This window comes from Rhinolophus ferrumequinum, chromosome 8, assembly GCF_004115265.2.
Source record: "Rhinolophus ferrumequinum isolate MPI-CBG mRhiFer1 chromosome 8, mRhiFer1_v1.p, whole genome shotgun sequence".
Classification (NCBI taxonomy): Eukaryota; Metazoa; Chordata; class Mammalia; order Chiroptera; family Rhinolophidae; genus Rhinolophus; species Rhinolophus ferrumequinum.
This window is the reverse complement of record NC_046291.1, coordinates 4,918,496-4,945,876: the sequence shown is the minus strand read 5'-3', so window position 1 is coordinate 4,945,876 and position 27,381 is coordinate 4,918,496.

The window sequence follows — 27,381 nt, the reverse complement described above, 5'->3', positions numbered from 1 at the left end:
GGACAACTGGGTAAAAAATGATAAAGGTACAAGAAGGTGAACTTACTTCCTCCTTCACATCTTCCTCCTTTTTCTTATTATTGGTGTTTTCATTCTAGTCAAAAAGTCACAATCTTTATGGAGGATCCAACACTTTATTTGCTCACAGCAAAGCAAGCTATTTTCTCTTGAGAAACTGATATTCAAGAGAACTAAGATACAAATGATGAACTTGATAATTTTAGAGTATTTTTTGATTGGGCATTTTTTGAGAGGGTACAAAAGGGTATTCAGTACAAAGGAAGCCACTTTCCCACCCTCCATCACCCCCTCTATCCACCCGGCCACAGCTTCTCTCCTTAGAGGCCTCAGGTATCAATGGCTTGTATCTCCTTCCAGATATTGAACTTATTTAAAAGCTGTACCTTAGAGAAAATGTATTTATACTTCTCCAAAGTTCTAAGCAAAGGAAGCAAAAGAGAAAGCAGTATCATAAATTAATCTAATAGCAGGTAGTCTGGAAGAGCTAAAGTATGGCCATGAAACGTCAGAACAAAGTAGGAGCCTTTTGGAGAAAGGACTAAACTATCAGAGCTTTCCTGCAGCAGTTACTGAAGACCCTGCCCAGACCCTGAGCCCAGAGGGACCCCTGCTTCCAAGAGCGACTGGGTGCTGGGTTCACGTGGTGGCACTCCTAGGGCACCCATGCCTTGGAGCCACTGGACACCCACTGTCCCACACACTGGGCCTCTGGGCCATCTTCATCGGCTGCAGTCCCAACAGGCGGCCAGCCATTTGGAAGCTCCTGTCCCTGTCTCCTGAGCCTGACCCTACAGCTGCTGGTGGCGTCTCGTCTGACCTGGATGCAGGCCTGGTTCCCCGGATCTGTGATTCCCTGGTGCAGACGGGAAGAGCAAGCGGACAAAATCGGTAACTCCAACAGTCTTCCAGGCTGTTATGGCTTAGGATGAAAAGATAAAGAAAAACAAAAACAAAGCAATGAGCATAAATTAAATTTCTGTGGTGGAAGAAGTTCACGATCTCTCATTGAACTCGAGCTTATTTATCTGGTGTTTCTTAACTTAATTTCCATCCTGCTCCTCATGTCCGTGTCTTTTTTATGATTTTATCTAGTGCCAAGCAGGCAAAATAACTGAACGAAAACAACCCAAGGGTTTTCCTTGCCAAATAAGTCAGAAATTCAAATATAAAAATTAGGCCTAGACTTGGGGGCAGACTGATGATTCGAGAAACCAGGACTAAAATCATACGTAGCCATAGGGCCAGACACCTGGCTGCAGATGGGCGGCTTCCATAAGAAGTTGTTTGTACTGGCCAGAAACTGGAATGCCCCTCAGAGCAAAATTATTAACTAACCTAAGATACTTCCGTGCAATCAAAGCCTTCAGAGCTGTTAAAAATGATAAGATGTGTGTTGATATGGTTAAGATCAGCCATACATTGGCGAGTCGTAAAAGTATAGTGCACAAATATTCCTCTCTCGATGAAACATTGTGTCTCTATACCTGTGTGAATGTGTGTGTGTCTTCGAAAGATAGATATATAGACGTAAGATAAACGTGGGGATTTTCCAAAAAGAAACACAAGAACACAAGAAGCTACCGGGAATGGTTACCTCTGGACAGTGGAACTGAGTATGTGGATGGAAAAGAGACATGTTGCATTGTACACCTCCTGTACTGTTTGAATTTGCTTTTCAGGTGCATGAAAATATCATTTTCAGAGTAACAAAGAAAGTCCAAAAAACCCATTTAGCTAACGAATGCATGCACAGAAAGAAAAAGATGTCTGCATATATATACAGATTTAAAAAGCCCTGAATTCTGCACTGCATTCTAGAAAGGATTAAAATAAATATAACAAGTGTCCAGAGAGTGAATTACCGCACCATCCAATGTCAAATCTCCATGAATAAGTGATTCGTGTCCAGCTTCATGAGAGCCGTGAAAGCAGCATTCAAGCATGACCAACACGGGGCTTGGGAAGCAAATTGATGGGGAGCATCGTTTTCCTTGAGAGCTGCTATTCTGCTACCTCAAGGTCAGGCTGACAAGGTTAAATGTTAACATTAACATTGAGAAGTGCTTTTCTAGGGAGGTGAAAATGGGGAAGAGGTTTTGCTCTTCTGAAACCTTTAACCTTTCGGGAAGGTGTCACACTGCTAACATCCCAAGTTCTTTTGCAGGTTTTCAAACGGTTCTCTCTAGCGCCGACCCTGAATAGAAAAACGATGGACTGAAATGTGCCCATGATACTGGAGACATTTCGTGCTATTACTTAAAGGTTAAAAATTCTTCCTTCTGCTGTGCATGCATGCAAATGATCTTTCATAATGACATTTAATCTACATATCATTATAACCTTATCACGGGAAAGTGGTGGGAAAGTAGCTTTCCAGCAGAGTTTCTGTAGGTATTGGGGAACTAGCTCTACACACGGTGTTTTCACACTTTCTGTAATCATCTGGGCAAAACAAAGCACAGTAACATTAGATGAAGAACAAGCAAAGAGGAAGACGTGGGTCTTACACGGTTGGTTGGAAGAGGTGGGTCCTATAGAGCTTGTGCTTGGCTCCTAGACGTCTAGGCAGAGTTTCCTGTGGGAAAAAAGGACATCTTTGATTTTTAAAGGATGTATGTTATTTACATATCAGTCCTTACTGTCCGAGACACAGATGTTCTCGATGTTGCTAAATGTGTGTGATACCACCAGACCCTCTTCTCCCCTTCCAGCCTCAATGCTTCTTGTGGACGTAACATTTTCCTAAAAAAAAAAAATCACCCTTCCAGACCATTTTTAATTTTGATTTCTTAATGAAATTGTAAGAGGAACTGAAATGTACAGAATAAAGCATTGTCACTCAGGGAACAATTGAGTCTGGCCAGGGTCAGCTGCCATGCCATTATGCCCGGTATTGATCAGGTCAATTTGACCTTTGCCCTCTCCACAATAATTTCAGTGAACTCATTACTTTTTATTTCTTTTCAGCGCACCGTAAAGACCCAAGCTAAAGAACTTAGTCAGCAACTTTGATTTATCCAGGGTCTGAATATAGAGTTATTTACCTGCTTTCCCCATTCTAGAAACTTCTGTCATCATCAACAATACACAGAATTGGAAATGATGTAACAAAGAGACAGGATTCTTCAAGCCACCTGTGTCTCATGTGTGCTTATAACCAAATTGCTGAAATCACCATTTCTTCTGATTTTTAGGGTTTGGTGATTTTTGGTCTTTTTCTTTTTTGTTGAAACCATTCTCCAGATAAACACCCTCTGCAACAAAGAATTGATTTTCTTAAACCCTGTGTTCAGGCGGCTGGAAATGGACCTGGGGTGTGTGTATAATTTCTAAGAAGGCAGCGTTGAAGTAAGAACCTATCAGGAATCAATATACCAGTATAGGTAGCCAAAGAATATTATTATCATAGTTAATCCTGTTTCTTTAAATGCACTGGATCTTTATTTTTCTACTCAAGTTACTTTCAGTGACGAAAGCTCCCTAACTTGAAAGCTCCCTAACATGAATTATTGAGCATAAACTATTTTCTTTCTATTGGATGTGCGTGGAACTGGTTACATATGTTAATCTGTAACAGATGAACCATCATTCACTTATTCACAAATATCTATGAAGACTTGAGTGTGCCCACACCACTTGAGCATTTGAGTATGGGTGACAATGGGGGGAATATGGTTACAATATGTCCAAGACATGACCCTTCTACTCAGGAAATTTGCTCTCTGGTTAGACAGTTAAGTAATCATCCATTTTTAGAAAATGCATCTCTTTTATTTCTCCTCTTATTGTTTTCCCTTCTTCTATTTTTTCACTCCCACCTCACTTTTTCCTTTTTTCAGATTTCCATTTCCTCTTCTTCCTCCTTTCTTGTTCTCTTTTTCTCTTCCAAGGCTCTGCCCACCCTCTCATCGAGCCGTGATCCATGTTGCTCGCCGGGGCCATGGGATGTGGCTAAACCGGTCATCCCAGGTCATGTCCAGCTCAACAAACAAAAGAAAGACTTTCAGACAAGTAAGTGGGAAGACTGCCTGACTGCCAGGCCAGGGTCCTATGCCAAAGCCGGTCCTTGCTGCTGTGTGAGGCTGTAAGATCATACATGGGCATGCAGTAGACATATGTGCTCAAGTCATCACATAACAGGCCATGTTTGCAATACAGGAAAGAGTCCGAGTGAAATACGGGAAATGAACAAACCGTCATTTCAAATAGAAATAGGTTCTTAGGGGAAACCATTCAATAGTCATTCATTTAAGCCACCGCTTGTGAATATACATTTTGTGTCCGGTGATGGAATCATAAAACACAGTGCTGGTTCTCAAGGAGTGTACAGATTAGTGACAAATGTGGACCAGTCATCAGACAAGAAGAACGGTGGGTAAGTTCTAAGGGAGAAGTGAGCCCAGAGTACAGCGTGGTGGGGTTGGGGGTGGTAAGCAGAGGGTGGGAGGGGAAGTGAGGAGAGCACCAGCAGGGAAAGCTTCTGTGCAGGTGACATCTGAACAAGTTGTCACTGTGTGAGGGATATAAATGATAAATGTCTAACTATTACATTGTTTTGTGCATGTGAAACTAATAAAAAAATGTTTTTAAAAAAAAAAGAAAATACAAGTATACACGATGTGTGATGGAATGGAAACATTAAAAAAAAAAGAAGAAGAAACATAATTGACAGACACTCAGGCAACTAAAGTATGTTGTTAGCTCTCCAGTGTCTGTGATTCTGTCCCCATATCCTCCTGAACGTACTGTGGTTTTGAGGCTGCATGGTCATGAGCCAACCTGAGAAGACAAAGGAACTTGCCCAGAAGGGACAGCAGAGCATCTCGGGTCGGCCCACTTGGTAATAGCACAGATAGGATCTGAAAGAAGAGTTGAGGAAAAGACTCCTGGTACGTCCAGGCGACAACCATATTAGAAGTTTTCTCTTGGAGTCCCAAGGGCCTCTGTGCCCTCAGCTGGGTACTAAGAAAATTACACTTATAATCTTGAAATCATACCAGCCACTTACAAGGCCAGTCACGAAGACTGATTGCATCAGAGGGTAACAGCGATAATACCGGCGACAAAAATGGCTTTCGGTCATTGGGTGAACGTTCTGTGCGAGTTAATTGGTAGCTCCTGTCAGGTGGTGTGTGGTAACCTCAGAGATTTAGCACTGTATATTTCAAAAATTTATTTTGATAATACAACTTTGATGTTAAGTAGATTCATATTAAAAAGCACGTCAAGAGAATGACCAGGAGAAGGCAATTCGCTCTCGTCTCCTTCATCACAGGAGAGGCTGCATGTGACAGAGAAGGCTGCGGAGGCCCCTCCACGTACACTGCAGACCCTGCACGGCCCACGAGGGGAGAAACGCATTTCCTCTACCTTCTGTTCAGCAGGTATTGAGTTTCCACTGTGGGTAGAGGACGCTCTTGGCCACAAGAACACCAAGATTTACAAATCCTTTTATAATTAATAGCCTCTGTTCAAGTCTCATCCGCCTTAAAACAACTCTCCCTCCCATCCTCAGTTTCTCTCTCTCTCCTCTCTGCCCTCTTCCCCCCTTTCTCTCTCTCCCCTCCCCCACATAGCCCTCTAACTATTGTCCTACCGTTTTCCCCCCTTCCCCTCCCACAGGAGCCTCTGCTGCTCCCCACCTCGCCACCACAACACCCCCAGTCTGCTAACACGTGTTGTTCTCCCTCCCCTTCTGAGCCTGCCCTGCCAAGGCCACCTCCTAATTGCTGCACCAACGGGATCTCTTTCAGTCCTTATCTTACTTGTCCCTGTGGCCTCTGGCACTGTTGACCATGTTCTTTTTTGCCAAAATGTTCTCTGCCTTGGCTTTATAGTATTTCATTACAGCCCTGGCTCCCGGCTCCGTTAGACCTCTGCGGTGCCCCAACAGGGTCCTTTTCCTCCATCTGCCCCAGAACTGTGGGTGTTTCTTGGGTCCTCTAATTGGATGCTTCTTTCCACACCACACCCACCTTCAAGGAACAGTCTCACCGCTCCAGCTAATTCTTCTGTCCCCCAAGTGCTGACACCGCCATCTCAACACCACCCAGATGTCTGCCTCTGCTGTGCTCTCCACTAAGCTCAAGCCCCTGCGCGGGTTCCCACTGGGATGTCCCACAGAGCCCGACCTGGTCCCAACTGACCTCACCGTCGCCCCTCCCCTGTTCTTCTTCTCACCTCTTTGACTACAGGCAGCTTGTCTCACAGCCAGAACCCAGCAGAGACTTGGCCACTGGTGAAGCTGTTGCACATCTTTGGATGGACCATTTAAGGACAAGCCCTATCTCGTCAAGAGGGGATAGGGCCTGTTTCCTCTCCAGTTTGGTTGGGAGTGAGCTCGATGGCATCACCACCACGGGTGGTGGGAGCCCGCTGTCGCGTGGCCGAGGAGACAGACCACCGCCTTCTTCCTGCAGAGCATGGAGGTGACAGGCTGCGGTGAAGGTGGGGAGCCAGGTGTGCTGATCTCCATCAGACCCTGGACTTTAAGCTGGGTGTGGGTGGAGGGGCCCAGCAGAGGCCCCTCTTTCAACCCACTTCTAACCCACAACACCCTGTAATGACATCTCCAGTTAAGGAGAGCCGCAGAGTGGCTGTTCTGAATGTCACTGGTTGAGTGTGAAGATTATGAAACTGGCAATTACTCGTTACCTGAAACATCCCAGGTCACGAAAACACACAAAAGCAAGTTTACGCTCCCCCACATGATGGCAGAGAAGAACCTTGACAAAATATAAAGCCCAGGTTGGGGTTGCAGATGGAACCCATGGAAAACGATCTGAAATGCTTGATGAGAATAGTCTCGCCGGTCAAAGAGCTCTGACTTAGGCAATCTTGGGATCTGGGCAGATAAGGTGGGAGGAGAAAATCTCCCTTCTGGATCCTAATTTAGCCTTATGATTAGTGTTAATCATAGCTCTTTTAGGAAAGTTGGGTTGCTTTGTATACACGTTCTACGTCTCTACACAGCAACAGGGAGAGGGCAGGAGAGAGCTTCTGGATGATGACAAATGACCTGCAAAGCTGCCGAGGGCCATTAAAATCCCAGCAAATTCACTTTTCTAACATTTTAACATGTAACAGGGTTTATCGTTTATTTTTAATACAAACATTCTAAGCATTCTTACAATGATAATTTGTTACCTTTATAGTTAAAACACAAAAATGGGAAAAGTTTAAGCAATCGCTCAAAAAAATCTTAATTTTAAGGTTAGAACTTGGACTGTTTTGAAAGAATATAAAACCTCAACCTGCTGCCCAAGATCTATCATCCAGTCACAAAAGCAGCCTGAATGTTTGAGAAGAGACCTGGGCTGGCTTTCTTTTTCCTTCTTAGTGGATTAAACCTTGCAGGTGAGCAATGCAGGTGGATGGTTGAATTCAGGGAACATTAGTGCTTGGATCAGCAAGCGGGGGAAGCCCTGATGTGCCCCCAGACGCACGGGTACCATACAGGCCACAGATTATTGATGGCTAGAAACTGCATTAGCTTGTCATGTGATTCTATAATGACAGACATGCATGTACATGTGTGAGCACGTGCACCCACAGACATGGGAACACACACTAATCCCGGGGAACAATAGTTCAGAGCACGGACTCTGGAGACAGATACATCTGAGTTGGAATCCTGGATTTTCTTTCTACTGTGTTTCCCCGAAAATAAAACCGGGTCTTATATTAACTTTTGCTCCAAAAGACACATTAGGGCTTATGTTCAGGGGATGTCATCCTGAAAAATCATGCTAGGGCTTATTTTCCAGTTAGGTCTTATTTTCGGGGAAACATGGCACCTGTTGGCCCTGTTCATGGAGAACATTTGTAACTATAAAATAAGATGTCAATCTCATTGTCATCTCTAACAAGGGCACAATCGTTTCTACATCCTGTAGGTGTTTTGAGGATTCAATGAATAAAGTATTCAGAAGGGACTGTAGCCACAGGAGTGGGGGAGGGGGCCGAGTGGCCTTGCAGGAGACCAGGAGTGCTTCCCAAGTAGACTGCAACAAGGGGGTTCTCTCAGCCTCGGATGGTACCAAGTTATTTAACTTCTCTGTGCCTCAGTTTCCTCAACCGTAATACTGGCATAACCGTAATGTCTACCTCACATGGCCCTTTGAGAATCACATGAATTAATCCGTGCAGAGTGCTCAGAAGAGCGCCTGGCCCAGCTCAGTACTCAATAAACGTTCCACTGTCATTACTAGTATCCAAAAGTATCTCAGAGCCTGGCTTCTCTGACATCTTCCTTTAAACGGTTTCTTGCATCCAATCTGTTTCCTTTGTACCAAACAGATTGCATATTTTTTTCTGTAAAATAAAAACGAATTAAGAGAGTGTAGTTGTCTAGAGAAGAAGGGAGAGAAAGGAGAGTTCCAACTGACACACAAGAAGAGAAGTGATGACATAGGGAGGTGAGGGGATACAGGCGGGGTGTGGGGCAAGGGGGATGGAGAAGAGGGTGCAGAAGGACCAGGAAAGCAACAGGCCAACAGAGAAAATGTCTGGATGGTGGTGAGAGGTACCATCCTGAAAATGTCCGCTGCCAGACGGAAGGAGACAAAAGTCTTCTGTTTTATTGCAAATGCACAGCTGATGTTCTGAAAGCACCTAATACTCATTGTTAGAGTGGGTTCACCTGCTAGATGGTCGTGGCCTAGGAGGAAAGGATCCTCTACCATCTTCATCTAGAATCCTTTCCCCAGTGACACCGGTGGATCCTGGGAATGTCCCCAAGTGACAGGAATTTGAGGGCGTCATCCTGTCTCCTCTTCTTTAGGGGTGGGATCTCTGTTTCCCTCCCTTTTTTCCTTATTTGGTTCCTCTGGGATTATCATGGAGTCAGGTGCATAATGGGTGTCAAGTTAATGGCAATGTAAATGAGATTATAATGACATTAAAATTAATTAAAGGTCAGGCCCTGGTTGTGGATACGGGCCCTGCCAGATGAAACTAGTTCTTGTTTATCTCTAGCGTACGTGTCAGGTGTTGCTCTTTGTTTTACTTCCTTGAAGGGAGGTACCTTGTTGGGTATCCTGGAGGGGGTGGATACCCTAGGCTATCTATCCTGTCTCACCAGGGTCTTGACAAAAGGATGCATGTTGAATGAGTGACTGCAAATTGCTTACCCAGTATCAAAAAGAACCTAGGTATCAGCTGTTTTCCTTCGTATCAACAAGTGGTGTCCATAGCAGAAGGACTCAGGAATTCTTGAATGAATTTCCAGTTTCACTAGACACATTACTTGTGAAGGGATCATCAGTAGCCATTCTGCATTTAGCATCCACTGTGCCCTGGTGTGTACGCAAGAGATCAACTTTGGTAGAAATTCATCACTTTCATGAAGAGTATACAGCTTATCAGTACAGCAGTGTTTACAGATTCCACAACTGAGTCGCTCAAGCAATTATAAAGTGGGAGGACGCAGGTGGTGTCTGTCCATGCAATGGATGAAACAAGGTGGCCTCTGAGCCAGGAAGAACCAAAGCTTCCTTGAGCAATGACATTGAAAGGATCTGTTCTGGAGTTCCTTAAGACAATTCCCCTGAGTCGTGCTGGGTTTGAGGATGGATGTAAGCCAGCACCCAAGTGGTTTGAAAGACAATTGGCGGTTCATGTATTCATTTTGTGACCCACCAGGAAGCATTTACTGAGCTCCAACTCTGGGTCTGGCTCTATTCTCAGAGCTGGGATTCCCATGGAAAGTGAAGGTAGCAGCATCCAGACTGCTTGGACTTAATCAAGTAAGAACATGGTGAACGGTGACTACTAGTATTAAGTTATTGTTCTGGTCAGAATTTGGTTGGAAGTAAATATAATGGTGAGTAGGTAAGGAGGAGGAGCGTAGAGAAATTGTATTTTTAAATGTACATGAATATAAGGGATTTAAGGTCAGATTTTTAAAACTGGAATGTGAGAAGTGTACCTAGAAGGATGTAAAGTCAGAATAAATATGGAGCATCTGCATGGAGCATCAGCTTGCCTTGAAAATTTAGGGGGGAAGCCCATGATTTTTGAATATAGATAAGTTATAGAAATGCCAATTTTTCTATAACTTGTATGATGAAACACAAAACTTGAAAGACATTCTCCACTTGCAGCAATACCTTCAAATGCCAGTCCTCAGAGTATGTGTTTATTCCCCTCTGTTACTAGGGTAGTTCAATGGAAAACAAAACAAAACAAAACAAAACCCTAAAGAGCCCTGTTTAAGTGTGGTTTCTCTATTCCTAAATATTCTGGTTAAATTTTTCCCTTAAAGTCACCTACAAATACTCTTTTTTTTCCACAATAGAGTGAGTATGGTTTAGAAGACAATAGTATGTGGTATTAATGAAAACTAGGGCTTGGGATCTCCACCCTCTCAGAAGGGAACTGAATTGTCATTTTTTATTGTTGTAGCTTGAATATAAAAGCTGCTCCAAGGAAAGCTGTCCAAATGGCAAGCTACTTTTCAAGAGGAAAATCCCCGTTAATAAGAGCTGACATTAAAATTCAGTAAAGTCGCTGACTTGGAGAATAATGAAGACAAGATGTCGGATGGCCCACGTTCTCCTTCTGTCGATATGGTCAAGCTAAGAAGAGGTCATGAATGATTGATTGATAAGCCATGGCATTGGCCTGTGGAGATCAGCTGGAAAGAAATTTGAATAGTTTTGGAAGTAATCAGATTAGTTCAGGGACCACGGGTAAATGGGCCCCTTGCAATACTTCTCAAAATTCATTGTGAACAGAGATTGTCCACATAGCTTACGAAACATCCCTGGTGTCCGTCCCAGAAATCTGATTCCATAGGTCTTCAGCTGGTTTGGGGAACAAGCTTGTTTTCACCATCACCTCAGAGGGTTCTGCTACAGGTTATTCTCTAACTACATCTCAAGAAAATCTGGCTCTGGGTGGCCCGTGGACAGACCTCGTTGCAATTCCATGAACCACTGAGATGGAATGGCAATTCAGTTGTGTGTGTTCCTATTCCTGGAGAGAGGACCTGTATTTGTCTTCAGATTCTCAAAGGGGGTGTAGCATTTGTGGGATGTAGTGAGGGGAACCTGACGCTGGACTCTGCAGTTAGCAAGATAAGGCAAGGAGGTAGAAAGAAAGAGCTGTATAAACTGGCGTGGCTGTTTAGCTCATGGATATAAAGAAAGAAGTTATGACCTTTAAATAAATTTTTGAAAAAGGAGAGAAGGAGATATTGTGTAGCCGTCTTGGGGTATGGGCAATCTATGTCTTCAGAACCTTCGATCTAGCTCCTTTGTCAACAGATGTACTGTTGTTATGACAGCAGGGGAGGAAATGTGTGGCAGCTGCTGGAACTGTTACAGGGAAGTAAAATGTGTTCCCAGACTTACACATTATTTTTAACTTCCCTGGAAGACTGACCAAGCGGTCCAGGACGCTGGAATCATTCTAATTATGGGGAAACAGATCTGGGTTTCTGAGTATCAGGTATTCCAGCCGCCGGTGCTCTCAAGTGCTATACAAATAGATGTCAAAGAACGGTTAAAGGATTGAAGGTGACAGAATTTAATCAGAACAGAAAAAGAAAAGAATCAAGAAATAAAAAGAGGAGAAAGGGGAAGGAAAAGTGATTAGGTTCCTGCAAAATGGATTTCTCGTGCAAAGAAATTGTTTTATCGACGAGATCAGACACTGAATTGAGCTTCCTGTCAATGTTGCTATGAGGTTGCTATGAACAGAGAAGAATCCTGGGGAAAGATCACTGCGCGAGGAGCAAAGAGACGTGCTCCGAACCCTGCGAGGGGTCTGCGTTTGGCGTTAGAGGGGCGTCCTCCTCACCCAAGCCCCTTGTCCCAAGCCCTTCATTTGGGGCCTTCAGTAGCTCTGTGTCCCCTGCCTGTGGCTTTGCCATTCTACAGCAATGCAGTTTGAGGCGTGAATTTCTGTTCTCTTGGCTCCTCACCCCCAGAGAGGGACCATGGTGTGTATTCACACCCCCCCTCCCCCCGGCCCTCCACCACCCCCAGCCCCAGCTCCTGCATAGGAGCCCTGGACCCTCGCTGACTTGAGATGTTGATTTGATGAGAAGGCTTTAACTCCCCCTTGATGAGGCTACCTCAGTCCCTGAGCCCAGAGGGGGCCCGCGTTTGTGCTGAGCAGACAGAGCCTGCATGGGGGCGTGGAGATGTGAGGCTGGAGGACGAGAATTCTCACGATCTCCTTCTCCAGGGCCAGGCTTCCCTCTGCTGACCAGCCGCAATTTTGAGCCTAGCAGGGGCCTAACGAGGCAGGTAAAGGCAGCAGGTGAGCTCCTCCTCAGGAGGCAGCACCTCTGAAAGTGGCCTCAGAGGTGCGCAGAGGGGCTACCCACAGAAGCATCAGCAGGCTGAAGCCAGGATGACGCGGAGCTATAGAAGGGGCTTGGTAAGAGCTGCGGCCTCGGAGGCGCCCAGCTCCCGCAAGCAGAGCCGGGTCAGGACAGATCGCAGAGGGCCGTACTCACCGCACCCCTCCCTCCTGCCTTCCAGGGTCTCAGCCAGTGGCTCAGAACCTCCTCTCCTAGGCTCCGATTTGCAAGTGTTAATTTGAACTCTTCGTGGTGTCTCCATAATATGGCAGAGTTCTTCTGACCACAGCCACTTGGATGTCTTATTTTCACTTCCGTTTCCGTTACTCTGGAGAGAATAACTATCTATTTTCTTGAGGTGACCCCAGGTAGCCTAGAAAAACACTGTGACCAGATATTCCAATACATTCTCCAAATTTAGTGGGGGAAAATAACTATTTTCACATGGTGCAATGAAAAAAGATACCATTAACTTTATTCATATAAACTCCCTACGATAAAATTCCCACGATCAATTCTATTTGGTTTGGACATGGTATTGTTTTAATACACTATTTGATTCTTCTTGCCAGGACTTTATTTAGGACTTTTGCTTCTATATTTGTGAATGTGATGAGTGTAGAGTTTCCTTTTTTGCATTGTCTTAGTAAGCATTTGGTATTGGAATTATGCTAGCTTTGTAAAACGTATTGACCTACATGAAGAAAACTATAGGACTTTACTGAGAGATATAAAGGAAAGTTAAAAAAAATACAGAAATATATCCTATGCTGGATGGGAAGAAAAAAATGTTAAAAATGTTAACTCTTTCCAAATTAATTTTGAGATTTCCTGCAATCTTCATTGTGCCATTGGGATTCCCTGTTTTTTAGTGGGTGATGTTTTTTGTTTAACCATTGTTACTGGTCTCACCTTGTACGAGGACATTGTCACTGCAGTCAAGGAATGTGACCTACAAGAGCTTTTTGCTGCTGGGAACTCAATGATACTCTCTTTGTAGCTAGCACATGGCCACTTTCTATATGGGCTCCTTGGTATGTTCTTTGTAGGTAAAGCATTTGAGATGTAGCTACACAAATAGTTTATTAGTTAAAACATTTAAATCTACCATATTCTTACGAGTATGTATGGTTTTTCTGCTTGTTCTACCACAAAAGCGACAGTTGTATGTGAAAAGCTTCTATGAGTTACCTGGCCTATCAAATTTTCCTTATGGTTTTAAAATCTTTGCTACATAAATGATGACACTCAGATGTCAAGATCCATAGTCAACTGACAGAGCAGAGATGCCAGAAGTAGGGCAGAAATGACGCAGGAGGTCGGCACATGAGAAAAATGGTCCTGCCTATCAGCCAAGGAAAGATGGGGAGGTCCCTTATCTGTGTCCGTGGAAAAAGTGATGTCTTTACCTCACTCTTCATACCAAAATCAGTGCTAGATGCACCAAAGACCTACGTGTAAAATGTTACAACTTAGAATCATTAGAAGAAAGCAAGGATTCTATCTTTGAAATCTTGGCATGAAGGCCTAAGCATGACACAAACTCCAAAGACGTAATAGAATGTATTAAGACATGTGACTGTCTTTTAAGAAATCTGGCAAAATAGTTTAAAGTCAAAGTTGAATGACAAATCGAGAGAATTGCAATATAAATGAGAGACAAACAATAAATTGTCTGCAAGAACACAACAGGGGGAAAAAATGACAGAAAAGAAAAAGATCCATGACCACGAGCTCCATTTATGCTGAAACTTTTATTAATACATAATTATATCTTTTGACCCATTTAATGTTTTTTTCCCTGCAACTTTTTTTGCCTGTTTTTGAACACTTCTATTCCTGCTTCCTTTGCATTCACGTCTGCCAAATATTTCTTTGCCTTATTTTTAACCTTTCTGCGTCATTTTATTTTTAGGTGTTTCTTATAAGTAGAATAACTTTAGATTAAAAAAGAAATTAATTTGAGTTTGCCCTTTTGAGGGGAATTTAATCCATGTGCACTTATCGAAATATGGAATAAACCTGATCTATATATGTCGTCTTTATCTTTTTGCCCTTTGAAGAAATTTTATTTTGTGTTAGTTTTTATTTTCTTTTGCAATACAAATGATGTTTTGCCTACTTTAATATTCTATTGTAGTTTAAAGGCTGGCATCCTCTTTTTAATCCTATCAGTCATAAGTTTAACAATTTTCAAAATACTTTTAAACACTGACCCTTCTAATCACTAATGTCAGCACATAACTCTTTTTTTTTCATCTTTCTTGTTTTCTACTTACTTTTCTTTCTCTCTCTCTGATGTTTCTCCTTCACTTTTGAACGTTTGCTGCCTGAGCCTGGGGTGGGTGAATCCCTGAGTCAGGCTCCAGCCGTGGGGAGTCTGGCAGGAATGAGGCAAATTCTGATGACCACAGGGAAGCCACAGTGTTTTAAGAGCTGCAGGCAAACCACACTTTTGCCAGTTAGGGAGAAAGTGCAGCAAACTGCCACCTCACCATTCCTGCCTGAGTTCTACCTCAGGAAAACACCAGCTGACTCTGGAATACACCACCCTGCAATATGAAACTCAGAGGAAGGTACCATGTTGACCCCAAAATAAGACCTAGCCGGACCATCAGCTCTAATGCGTCTTTTGGAGCAAACATTAATATAAGACCTGGTATTATATTGTATTGTATTGTATTATATTATATTATATTAAAGACCTGGTCTTACATTATATTAAAATAAGACTGGGTCTTATATTAATTTTTGCTCCAAAAGATGCATTAGAGCTGATGGTCCAGCTAGGTCTTATTTTCAGGGAAACACGGTAGAAAAAAGTCTTTGGGCTAAGAGACCCTGCCGGAATCTGTTGTGACCAGCTTTGCACACAACCAGGAGCCAATATTTGCCCTGTATTGGGAATGTGCTGGGCCCCAAGGACCCAAGAGAGATATGGTCTCCCCAGAGCCAGTCAGGCGCTGGGACAAGACATTTGAATGTGGCGTGTGCTGCACTGGGGGAACCCCTGGAAGATGTGGGGTCAGGCAAAGCCTCAGCACGAGTGAGATGAAGCTGACACCTAAAGGGTGAGAAGGTGACAGCCATGCTTGGGGGTCAAGGAAGGGTGTTGCTGGCAGAGGGAACAGCAAGTGCAAAGGTCTCAGGTAAGAAATAACTCAAAGTTTGATGTTTTGAGTGGTGGAGTTCCAGCTAGTATTCTTGGATGCAAACAACAGAAACTGACTCTGGCTGCCTCAAGCAGAAAAGGAGCATACTGGAAAGTTACTGGGAGGTCTCAGAGCATCAAAGATGGCTGGATACTCAGGCTGGGTGAAGTTCCAGCAAGTTTCAGGGCACCTGGAAGCTCCAACCACGACCAAATTCTCTCTGTAGGAAGAGCTTGGGGAAGGAGCTGCTGTGCTGGTTAGATGACAGATGCCTGCTGGGCGCACCACCCCTGGACACAGGAGGCCCCCAGCTGGACCGGATCTTGTCGCGCCTCCTGGGATGGAGCCACTTGCTCCAGAATCAGATTCTGGTGCCTTCACTGTATCCACCGTACCTCTCACGTTGGCGCAGAATGCTCTGTCTAGAGGAAGGGCACCTTTGCTAATTTGCACCCTGTGTGGTCTGGAGGGAAGCCTGGGGTGGGATCTGGTTGACCAATCTCAGGTCACATGCCCATCTGCCAGAGAGTGGGGGGAACAAGCGTACAGATTTGTGGGGTTCTGCGGTTTCCCACCCAACCTCATGCTGTAGAGTCCCCCAAACAAGGGAGAAGAGTTCAGCAGTGGGCCCCGGGAAACTGACGTGTCCACTGCAGCCTAAGGACAGTGCAGAGGGAGGGGTCTGGGCGAGAGACAGAGCTGGATCACAGAGCAGATCGTGTCTCCACTGAATGAGTGATGCACCGGGCCCTTGAATCACCACAGGGTACGGATGAAGGCATTGTGTCGCTCGCCATTCTCTGCTCTCCTCATGTGTGGCCCCAACGACAGACAAATGGTTGGGGCCAGGAGGAGTGCCGGCTAAACTGCCAGAGACTCCCGCCAGACTCGTTACGGTGACCCCTCAGGGCTGTCTATTGCAGAACCAACCCAGCATGGCCTCTCAGTCCTGGGAGGGAGCCTGCGACCCAGCGCTGACAGCTGCCAGAGGGCTACCCCGGCTGTGTGTCTGTGGATGGATCAGCCATGTGGAGCGGGATTTGTGGGGAGGTGCTGTCACTTCCATACCTCACAGGACACTGAGTTTGCATTTATGAAATCTGTCCCATCGGTGCATTTCTACACAGCAGGCACACAAGGCAGTCCTGAGGGATTCACTCAGCCAGAATGCATCAGTACAAAGGACATCCCTGAGGGGCTGGCTGCCCCCGGGGGCCCCTTCCATCCAGAGCCTTACATGCTGGCTGTGAGTACGGACCGTTAGGGGCATGCAGGCTGGTGGCAGGGCCACTGGCCCCACCTCACAGGCAAAAAGGGCTTCGCCTTTAGACCCTCATCCTCTCTGCCAGTCATACATCCAACCATGGAGGGGATAACATTGTGCAGCCTGAACCCTGCATCCTGTCGCTTGGTCACACTGTCTATCGAGCAGACTGTTTCATTTTTTTAAGTAAATTCTGAATTTGCTATGTGAATAATTTAATGGCATTTTTGGAGTGAAAAACATTAATTTGTTCAATGTAAATGTTTAAAACACATCACAAGTGTGGTGGCCCTCTTTTGGCATTGTTTTCCTTCTTCAATATTCTGGGGGCTCAAACCCTGGAAGTGTCCTGGGCTCGTCTGGACTCTGCGGGCCCCTGGCTCGGGTGGGTAAGCGCTTAGCCTTCCCTGCAGGTCACCATGCCGCTGACACTTGGGAACACTGAGGCTCCCAGAGCATCCTGGGAATTCCGGGTGTAAGGTTTGCGGGTCTCAGACTCCCGCAGGATGGAAACCTTTTTTGGTTTTGAGTATATGTGAAGGGATCCTTGTAGAGGTGAAATGAGCATTTTTTTTCAATTGACTGGAATTTTCTAGGACTCCTTCCCCAGAGGTTTGCAGACTAGGAGGGCTGGGATGGGGGTAAGAAAGACACTGTGAAAACGTGCAGCCCACGGGGAATGTACCCAGGGCCTTCCCACTTAGAACACAGGCCCCTCGGGTCTCCTGATGAATCCACCATGCTCTTTCTCTCGTGGGATCTGTGTTTTCCTAGGAGTGGTTTGCCCGACCCCTTCATCTCCCAGCCTGGCACCTGTCCAATGGGACACGTTTCCAGCCCTACTAGTTCTGTCGGAAACTCTTAAGGCTGTGCTGGGGGCTGACGTGTTGTTTAGGTCTGGGACACACAGGGAGAGCAGGGACAACCAGGGGGCCCTGAGGAGGTGGCTGAGCAATAGTCAGCACAGGGCTGACGTCCAACTGCCAGCTCCGACATGGGAGGACTTGCGTTTCCAGGGCTATTACGGAAAACAATCAGTCCTAAAGACACCTGTGTTATTATGGGGCCCATAAATCTGCAGACACCTCTAGGGGCATTAAAACATTGATGCCTGGAGGACTGGAGGGCTGGAGGGCTGGTAAACTGGTCTTTTTCTTTTGAAAGAAAGAAAGGAGGGAGAGAGGGAGAGAGATTGACAGAGAGAGAGAGAAAGAGAGAGACAGAGAGAGAGAGGAAAGGAAGGAAAGACAGAAGAAAACCACTAACACAGAAGACAAAGGCAGGTGCAAAATCAACCCACAGCAGCAGAAACGTGTCGATAAAGCAGTAAAGCACAATTTGCCAGATTATAGAATCTCACTCACCTCCCAGAGGTGAGGGGCATCTGTGTTTGGGCATTTTAGAAAGGAGGGCAGAAGCATTTCTGTGGCCGGTCCATCTAACCTCTGGGGTGTTTTCATGGAGACCACTCACCCTGATTCCCAGGCCGGCATTGCCATGGCAACAGAGCAGGCAGGTTTGGAGGGTGAGGAAAGAAAGATGGCCACTGATTCCACAGGATGCTCGAGGGAGATTGATCAGAGGCCCAGGCACACGCTGGCAGGAGTAGGAGAGAGTGGGCTGACCACTCCACTTCTGTGGGCCGCCGTCGTTGGAGCGCGTGCCCTCGGGGTGGTTTTTCAAAGGAAGTCTCCAGAAGGGAAAAATTCTCACAGGACCCTTTTGCTAAGGAGGCCTGTCTCCTGTGAGTCTGCTTTTTCGATATGGCATGATTTTCCTTCATGTGCAGCTAGGTAGCAAACATCTTTTAAGGGAAATTTCTGTAACTATGAAGGCATGCACTACTGCACGCTAGCTGTGGGGAAGTAGGTAAAGATTATAAACACAGTGGTCATACACATGAAGCTTCCTCTGTCACCCTTTGCCACCCGCCCCACTGCACTCCAGCCCACCCCTGTCCAGTCCCTTTCCCACGCTCCACATGTCGTAGGTCACACGTGTGCTAGTTCCCCAGCTCTGTCTGTCCTCTCCACACCCACTGCTGTACTCTGCTCTGTGGCGCTGAGCTCGCGGCTCTGCAAACCCCAGTTCTGTTCTGCCAGCAGCCCCCTCAGAGACTGTCGGGGGTCCTCGTCATTCCAGAGGACAATCTATAGTCAAAAGTCTGTAGTGTCAGGACAGAGTTACCTCGGGGTTTGGACTGGGTTGACTAGTATCCCCCAAAATCTGTGGGGGTGTGACCTCACTTGGAAAGAGGGACTTTGCAGATGTAACCGATTTAAGATGAGGTGGATTAGTGTGGGCCTTCATCCAATGACTGGTGTCCTTACAAGGAAGGAGAGATGTAAACACAGCGAGGGAGGATGGCCCTGTGACAAGGGAGGCAGAGATTAGATTGTTGCATCCACAAGCCAAAGCCACCAAGGATTGCTGGTCACCCCAGAAGCTAGAAAGAGGAAAGGAAGGATCCTTCCGGGAGAACATGGCCCAGCAAACACCCTGTATTCAGACTTCCAGCCTCCAGCATTGTGGGAGAATACCTTTCTATTGTTTTAAGCCGCCTCGTTTGAGGTCATTTGTTATGGCCGCTGCAGGGACCAAAGGGGGAGGAAACACTTAGAGGCCAAGCCTACGAAGACTAGAGGACCTGCAATTGTGCTTGGAGGTACGAGGGGTTGGAAAAGGTATTAAACTATAAAGACTTACAGTCTTTTCCTCTTACGGCTTCCCATTTCCTCCACGAAACTTCTGTCTGGCCTTATCGATTTCTCCCAGCATCCTCTCCCTCACCTCCCCACCTCCCCACCTGCCCTTTGACCCCAGCTCTTAGGTGACATTCGCACTTGACCAGCTGTCCTCCTAGGCTTCAGTCTGCCCAACGGAAAATCAGGACAGTTAGTGGGATAGATATGCAAGAGGGGAAATTTTACTAGCAAGGAAGAAAATAACAGACACGGGCACGTGGGAGGAGACGGGAGGGGTGGGGAGCCCAGGGTGTTCTGTTTCAAGAATTTTGCCGTGAGCCCGAGTGTGAGAGGGGAAAGGTGGAGCCACCTGGGCAGCTGTGGGGTGAGGAACGTGGAGAATGGCAGAGATGAAGGAGTAGAACGTCTTGAAGTTTTGCTGTGTTTCATAAATTGGAAATTATTCAGCAAACACTCCTTGCTTTCAGTTATGTTGGTTGCTGGTTCGGGTTTCCTCGCCTGCAGTATCGCACACCGACAGGCCCTTGTGGGACATTGGCTTATACGCGGGTTAAGGAGGAATGAATGTTTTCTTTCACTTGAAGCAATGTCAACATTACTCCACCGATGGTGTCAGGAGCTTCCTCAAACGAAGAGGCTATGTGGCTCTTAACAGTATATTCACAGAATTTATTTTTACCCCGTGACAACTCTGTGAAGTGTGCAAACTGGGCTTTTATTTATTTGTTTGTTTGTAGCGATTCAAAGCAGGTGAAAATGACTTGCTGGATGTCATGCTGCTGGTAAGAAGAAGAGCGGCCATTGAGACCCGTCTGCCCAACTTCAGATGCCCCTGCACCCCCGCCACGTGGTGGGGCCTCATCCCACACCTGCGGCAGGTGAGTAGAAAAACACCATTAGTATCTCACCTTTATGGGATTCACTGTCTGGAAGGCACCTAAGACCAGGAAGCAGAAGAGTGGCCATCAAAGGAGCCAGGCTCTGGGCATCTGCACGCCTCCTCTGGGGTCACCAGAGACTGAGCAAGTTAGGCTTCCCTGACGGCCAAGTCATCCTGGTTGGGCTTCAGCTCTGGGAGGAAAGTGAACAGAGAAGCTAAGTGGGAGATCAGCTGGAGGCAGGGGCCAAGAGAACTGTGGCTTGCAGCTCAATGAAACCAAGTGCAAAGGGTTCGTCTGAGGACCAAGGGCAGGAAGTGAGGCAGGGAGACCTACTGCAGGTGGCAGCTGGGTGGAAACAGCCGGGAAACCTGGGGTGTGTGCTACAGACAGGTGTCCAAGGGGTTTCTGCTTTTATGGGCCCAAGGACATGGCGTGTGGTGGGTTGGGCCAGCTGACAAAGCAAGAGAGCCTGTGACCTTGCTTCTCTTGACCTTGCAAGAGAAGCCCGAGTGAAAGACAGATGGGCTAGTGAGATCCAGGGCCTCAGCTGGGGGCTGGGAAGCAGAGAACTGGGTAAGAACAGAAGAAACTCGGTTTGGGAATTGGAAGAACGTTGTGGTGGTTCAGGGAAACTCCCTTGTGTCTAGGGATCTCTGAGCTTCTAGCCGCACCAGAAACTCTACGATGAAGACTAGTCTGAGGCTCCAACTCTGCTGACCAATCGCCTGCTTTGGCCAAGCCTGGGTACGGAGCAAGGGAGCTGAGCTCACAGCTCGCACCCGGCAGCACCCAGGGCTGAGAGAGACCCTGGAAAGGTCCATGCTGCCCTGTCCCCATCCACTCCCCCATTTCTGCCAGCCTCTTGGCCTCTCTCCCTGCAGCCATTTTCCTCTACTTGGCAATTCTTATAGAACCACGGTCCTCACTTTTGTTTCTCAGTCTTAAACTTCTTCATCCAAGAACAAGCTCCTCCATATTTTCCCTTGGCTTTGCAAATATGTACAGAGAAATTGTGGATAATAACATGAACGTATGGCCGCTGGTGGGCCTGGGGTGGTTCAATGGAGGTAGAGTCCACGCTGGCCTGCAGAACTAGGGGATTTCGCCGACTGATAATACGTGGCAGGCCTGTGACCTTGCTCTAAAGGTGGATAATCTGAGGACCCCTCTGAAAGGTCCCCCCCGCCTTGGAAATATTCACAAACTCTTCTGGTTTTAGCTGCCTTCTCTCACCCAGACAACAGAGGTACCATCCGAGTGGAATCAGTCTGAAACCTGACCTGCCTCTGCAGGAAGGGAATGTGTGCCTTGCACACTCTTAGCATTTAGAACCCTGAACACAGAAGCGCTGCAGGTTTACCAGATGTCTTGTCTCTGGTGGTGTCCCTAGGGCCCTCTCATATCCAGCGTCGGTAGAAGAAACAAGCATTCACATTGCATGGGTTCTATTTAATAGCTGGAGGGAGGTGCAGACTCAACATCCTAAGACAGAGGATTTCAGCATAGCACTGAGTGGTTCTACAGAACAGATAAGAAAAGAGAGGGTGACAGAGCCTGTAACTCACATAACATGGCATGGCAGACGACTGGGACATTGCTTAATCCAGAAAGAGCTTTGATCTGAGGCCACTGCCGATAAGGGCCACCTCGAGTTGGATGGTAGCCAACTGCAACAAAATGTCTTATCAATTTTGTTTCATACCCAAGAAGCCTCCATAACCTTCAGATTAGAGGAACTAAGGTGTCCACTGATCACTTTTCTCCCCCAAGCAGTGTCAGACCTCCAATCATGGGGCATTCTGGGATGTTTTCAGGGCCATGAGTCAGGTCCACAGATAACTGACACGAAATGCAAATTAGGTGCCAATTCACAATGGTTAGAAAATTTCCATTTAAATTGCTAATCAAGCTGAATCCACTTGCAAATGTAGAAATCAACATGTACATAAATTATGTGGAAACCTGCAAAGCTCTGTAGAAGACATGGCATCTACTAGTCAGTGGAAACAGAACAAAGCAGCGGCAGTGTCTTGATGCAGATAACCTCCCCACACCACCGAGCATGTCACCGTTCAGCTTTTTAGAAAGCCTCTAGGTCAGTGCTTTTAAATGTGTTTCTCAGGACAAAAATGTTCCATTGATTATTAATAAGTGCTTCACACACACACACACACACACACACACACACACCACACCACACACACACACCACACACACACACACACAGAGAGAGAGAGAGAGAGAGAGAGAGAGAGAGAGAGAGAGAAGTTTGAGAGAAATAGCATCCTGCATCCCCCTGGGAAAATCAAAACACATCTTGGTACATTCCAGATTTCTAGAAGTCCTGGGGACTGTAACATGCTTACCTTGGTTGATTTCAGGCAGCGTTTCCAGGAGGCGACAGATCCGACAAGGCTCCTTTTTGGAGAAACCCCCATTTACCTCCTGGGGTGTGCACCTTTGGAAGCATGCTCTGGCCAACTGAGAGTTTACCGCTAACTGCTTTCTCTTTCGTGGGGAGACAACTCCCACATCAACAAGTGAGAAGCGAATCGTAGCTGCTTTCCTTCACCCCATTCCAAACAAGCAAGTGCTTTGCAAGCGTCCCATCTGTTCTGTCTGTTTATGTCTAAATGAACCCCGCTCCCATTAGATTGAAAAATAGATGATCTGTGTTAAACCCCTCTAATACCTGCACTAAGGCGACAGCAAACCCATCTCTTCTCTGCTCCAAGACCCACAGTGTCTTTCCATTGCCTCACACATTACCTCATCATTGTGGATCTCAAAGCCTCCTGTACCCTGACCCCACTGTGCCTGGTCTGTCTTTTCTCCTGTCCCACCTCAGCCCCGACCTGTGCTTCTCATTGTCCTTCGTTACTGGACATTGTGCTATGTCCTTCGTCATCATCTAGAGCAGGGGTTAGCAGACTTTTCCCAGGAATGCCAGACAGTAAATATTTGAGGCTTGGAAAGCCGTACAAGCTCAGTCACAACTCAACTCTGCCATTGAAGCATGAAATCACCCAGTGGCCATATGTAAATGGATGAGCTTGGCTGAATTCCAATAATACTTTATTTATAAAACCAGGTAGTGGGCCAGATTCTGCCCGTGGGCTATAGTTTGTCAACCCTGATCTATATAATTGTCCATTTTTTAAGGACACTTCCTTGTTTTAATCTGTGAATCTTCCAGTCTTTCGTTCATCACTTCCACAAACATCCTTCATTTGACTTTCTCACGGGTCATAAGGAAGGGTCAGAGCTTTAACATGAAGCACCCACTTGTGTTTCAGGTTTTACGTACAACAGTGCATTGAACTCAACAATTATTATTCCTGTTTCTCTGATGAGAAGCCCAGGCTCAGAACATCATGCCTATGGTGAAATTGCTAGTGGGAAACCTGTTCTGCAAGATTCCACACCCTGGAGGGTCCGCTTCGTCCATCCTCCATGCTTGGCACTGTACTGGGCCTCCCTCACGTGCATTCACAAAGACCGTCTTGTTTGAAACTTACCACACCCCAGGGCCATACAGATGGCCTGTACCCCCATTTGCAGATGTGGAAACTGAGGTTTGAAATAACAAGTGGTGTGCTCCAGTCACACAGCTGGTTACCCATAAGGCCGAGATCCAAACTCACGTCTGCAGTCTCCAAAGTCTATTTCACTATGTTGTGTGTTTTTATTTAGTAAATGACATCCTTCCTTGCGAAATCCAGAGGTCAGCAGAGCTCAGTGAAGCTTGTCAAGATGTGCTGGGCAAGTCAATTTGCAGCGTGACTTGGGGGTCAGGGGCGGTTAGGACCACTCAGAAGAGGTTCATTTGCATTTGGACCCCTAACTTAGGAAGACCACAAAGCGAATTTTTGAAAATATTAAATCTAGGCTTTTGTTCTTCAGGAAACTATTGGAGGCTGCTAATTACTTGACAAATATCCTTCTTTCCAGTTTCAAAATTGACTGAAAACAGACAGAAAGAACCAGGAGGTTGTGTCTTTATTGTTGGTTAAGCTGCGTCAGGGAGCTCTACTATCACGGTTTCAATCTAGAACTTGAGACCTCATTACCCAAACCAACTTAAGCACAGGCAGAAAAGCTGGAATAAGGAGAGCAGAGATCTGACTGAGCCCGACAGAAACAGGCTCTGTCTGGTGCGTTTGCTGTGTAGAAAGAAAAGTCCATGATGCTATTGGCTCCATGGAGTAGTTCTGTCCTATGGCCAACATCCCCGAGGTGTGTCCAGCCTTCCCCAGGCTCATCACCCAGACTAGTCATTGAGATCCTCCTTGGGAAGAAATTAATGTGTGTGTGTGAGTGTGTGTGTGTGTGTGTGTGTGTGTGTGTGAGAAAGAGAGAGAGAGAGAGAGAGAGAGCACTTGTGTGTGTGCTCCCTCTGACCTAGTAGAGGGAAGTTCCCTCACAGAAATAGGGAGCTTGAGGAACAAGTGTTTCCCCTTGTATCAGTTAGCTATCACTTGTGCTGTGTAACAAACAACCCCTTGTACTGTAGGACTTTGTATAACTACAAAGCTTTATTTCTCATTTAGTTACATGTTGGTTGGCTGCAGTGCTCTGACTCTATTCCATATGCCTCCCAGGCTGAGATGCCTAAGGAAGTAGCCTTATGTTGATTTTTTGGCAGAAGGAAACAAAATCAAGACGTCTGGCAAAAAGCATGCATATGTCATATCTCGTGCTATGGGTCAAAGCAAGTCACATGGCCAAGCCCCACAGCATTGGGGTGGGGATATGTAGTCTTCCCACCAGAAGGTAATCACTTGGTAACCTAGTGCCATCTCCCCCACTCCCTCATAGGAACAGACCAAGAGTAGAAAAGAGAAAGCCTCTACAGAAAGGCAGATTGCATTGCTTACCCAAGCCAATGGATCAGTGACCAACTCAAGACATTTCAGGAATGGATGACATGTGTGGTGTATGTTATAAATTTAAGGTGATTTCTAACATGCTCTTAAATCTATCTGCTTCCATTTATTGTAATGTCCCCATCTTGGTCCATATCATCAGAACGTCTCCCTGGTCTTCTTCCCTTAGGTTGGCCCCCTCCAGTCTAATCTCAGTCCTGCAGCCAGAGTGAACTTTCTAGAGAACACTCTAGTCTTGCCATTCTGTGGAAAACACTTGTGTACCTGCAGCGTGGACTGAAAAGTGTAGCTAATATTTTGTGCTCGCTTACCCCTCAGTGGCCAGAGAGAGAGAGAGATGTGTGATAATGGAGATTCTAAAAATGGTTTTGTCACAAAGTGGACCAACGACATTCACCTTGCCATGGAACCTCACCATCTAATGGGTTCTCCCTGGTTCTGCTGATGAGGCTTTATTTATTTATTTATTTATTTTTTAATGGACTGCTTTAGCCAGACACGGGCATCAGTGACTAACACAATCTATCAGGGCCTGAGCCTACTTCCTGATAACACCCCCATGTTGGTGCTCGGGTCCATCAAGCACTGTGCACCTCTATTTTCAAATCAGCCAACAGTTTCCCATACCATCACACAGCTTCCTTGTGACAATGCTTGTGCAGCAAAGATATAGCACGTGAACACATTCCAGGGTCCCAGGCAGGAAATATGTGATGGTGGAAAACAGATGCCAGGGACTGACTATTTAAGGACTCAGTCATATCATGATATTCAGCAGACATTTTCTTAGAAAGAATAGAGGATGTCTCATTGTCACCACTTAGTGGAGAAAAATTTCTTGGAGTGGCCTACGTCAAGTAGAATCTTTGAAAAAAAACAAAAAAAAAAAAAACAGATTGTTCGGTTCTTGTCACACAGACCTGTACAATCTCAGCACCCTCCCCTGTAGCTCCGTCCGCGGGGATACAGTAGAGCTAGAAGGACAGATGCTGTCCTTCCAATCGAGGCCTCTCTATTCTTCTTGACCTTGTGGCCTGAGAGGCGATGCTGTGGGTGTGATATCTGATCTAGAAGAACAGTGATAAAGGAGGGAGGTTCAGGCCCCACAGCTGAGGACGGAAGTTGTGTTGGGTAAGGACGGTAGTCAGAAGAGAAAACTGGGCCAAATGCTATGAATGATGGACCCCACATCCTCTGAAAAGTTGCGCCAGGGAGCAAATAGCAGATGGGCAAGGTAAACAAGATGGCGACAAGGTCAGGTGACAGCGCTTGCAAAGTATGGCCAGAGAGCTCTGGAGCCCAGTGTCCCCACACTGGATGAGAAGGATGCTGCTTGTGGGGGTGGCCTGCAGCTTCTGAAAACGTCAGTGTGGCCCTTTGAAGGTGTCTCCCCACTTTCAGTACCACCCTGGTTCTATGCTTCACCTTCGCCTCCCTCCCCCCCTGTTCCCGGTGGGTCATCCACCCCACACCTTCGTACTTTCCAGGCTGATCCATAGCTCTTTGCTTTACTTATTCAACCATCTTCAGACACGTACAACAGTCTTATTCAGCAGGCATTTATTGAGCAGTTACGTGTGCCAGGCAGTGTCCTAGATGCTGGAGAGCCACTGATGAGCGACTGCACCTGTGGCGCTCCCCTCTTGGGAAGGCGACATGCTAAACAAGGGGACCCTCAGAGAGTTACATCCTTGCAAACCCTGTTAAGTGCTAACGATGTGATGATCAGGGTGACTCAAAGAGAAGCAGAGGATAGTGGACTTGCAGAGTGTGGAAGGAGCCTGCCAGGTAAAGAATGGACAAGGCATACCTGGGGCAGAGAGGCCCGCGGGCAGGAAGACAGCTGATCAGAGAGCGCCCTGAAAGGCGTGTGGGCGAGCGGAACAGGATGAGACTGTGGACGAGGGAGGGTCTGGGAGGTCAAGACGAGCGTGGAACTTGTTTGAAATGTAAGGGAAACCCCTTTCCTCCGCCTGCAGGTCCTCACCTTCCTGGGAGGGGCTAACTCACTCTTCAAGATTTCATCGAGGCCAGCCGTCTTCATGGGATCCCCGTCCGGGGCGTACCCAGCAGGCGGGCTCCTGGAGTGAGGCGCCTGCTCATTGCCGTGCAGTGTTTCACAGGGCATGTGGCAATGGGGGATGGCACACATTGCTGTGGAA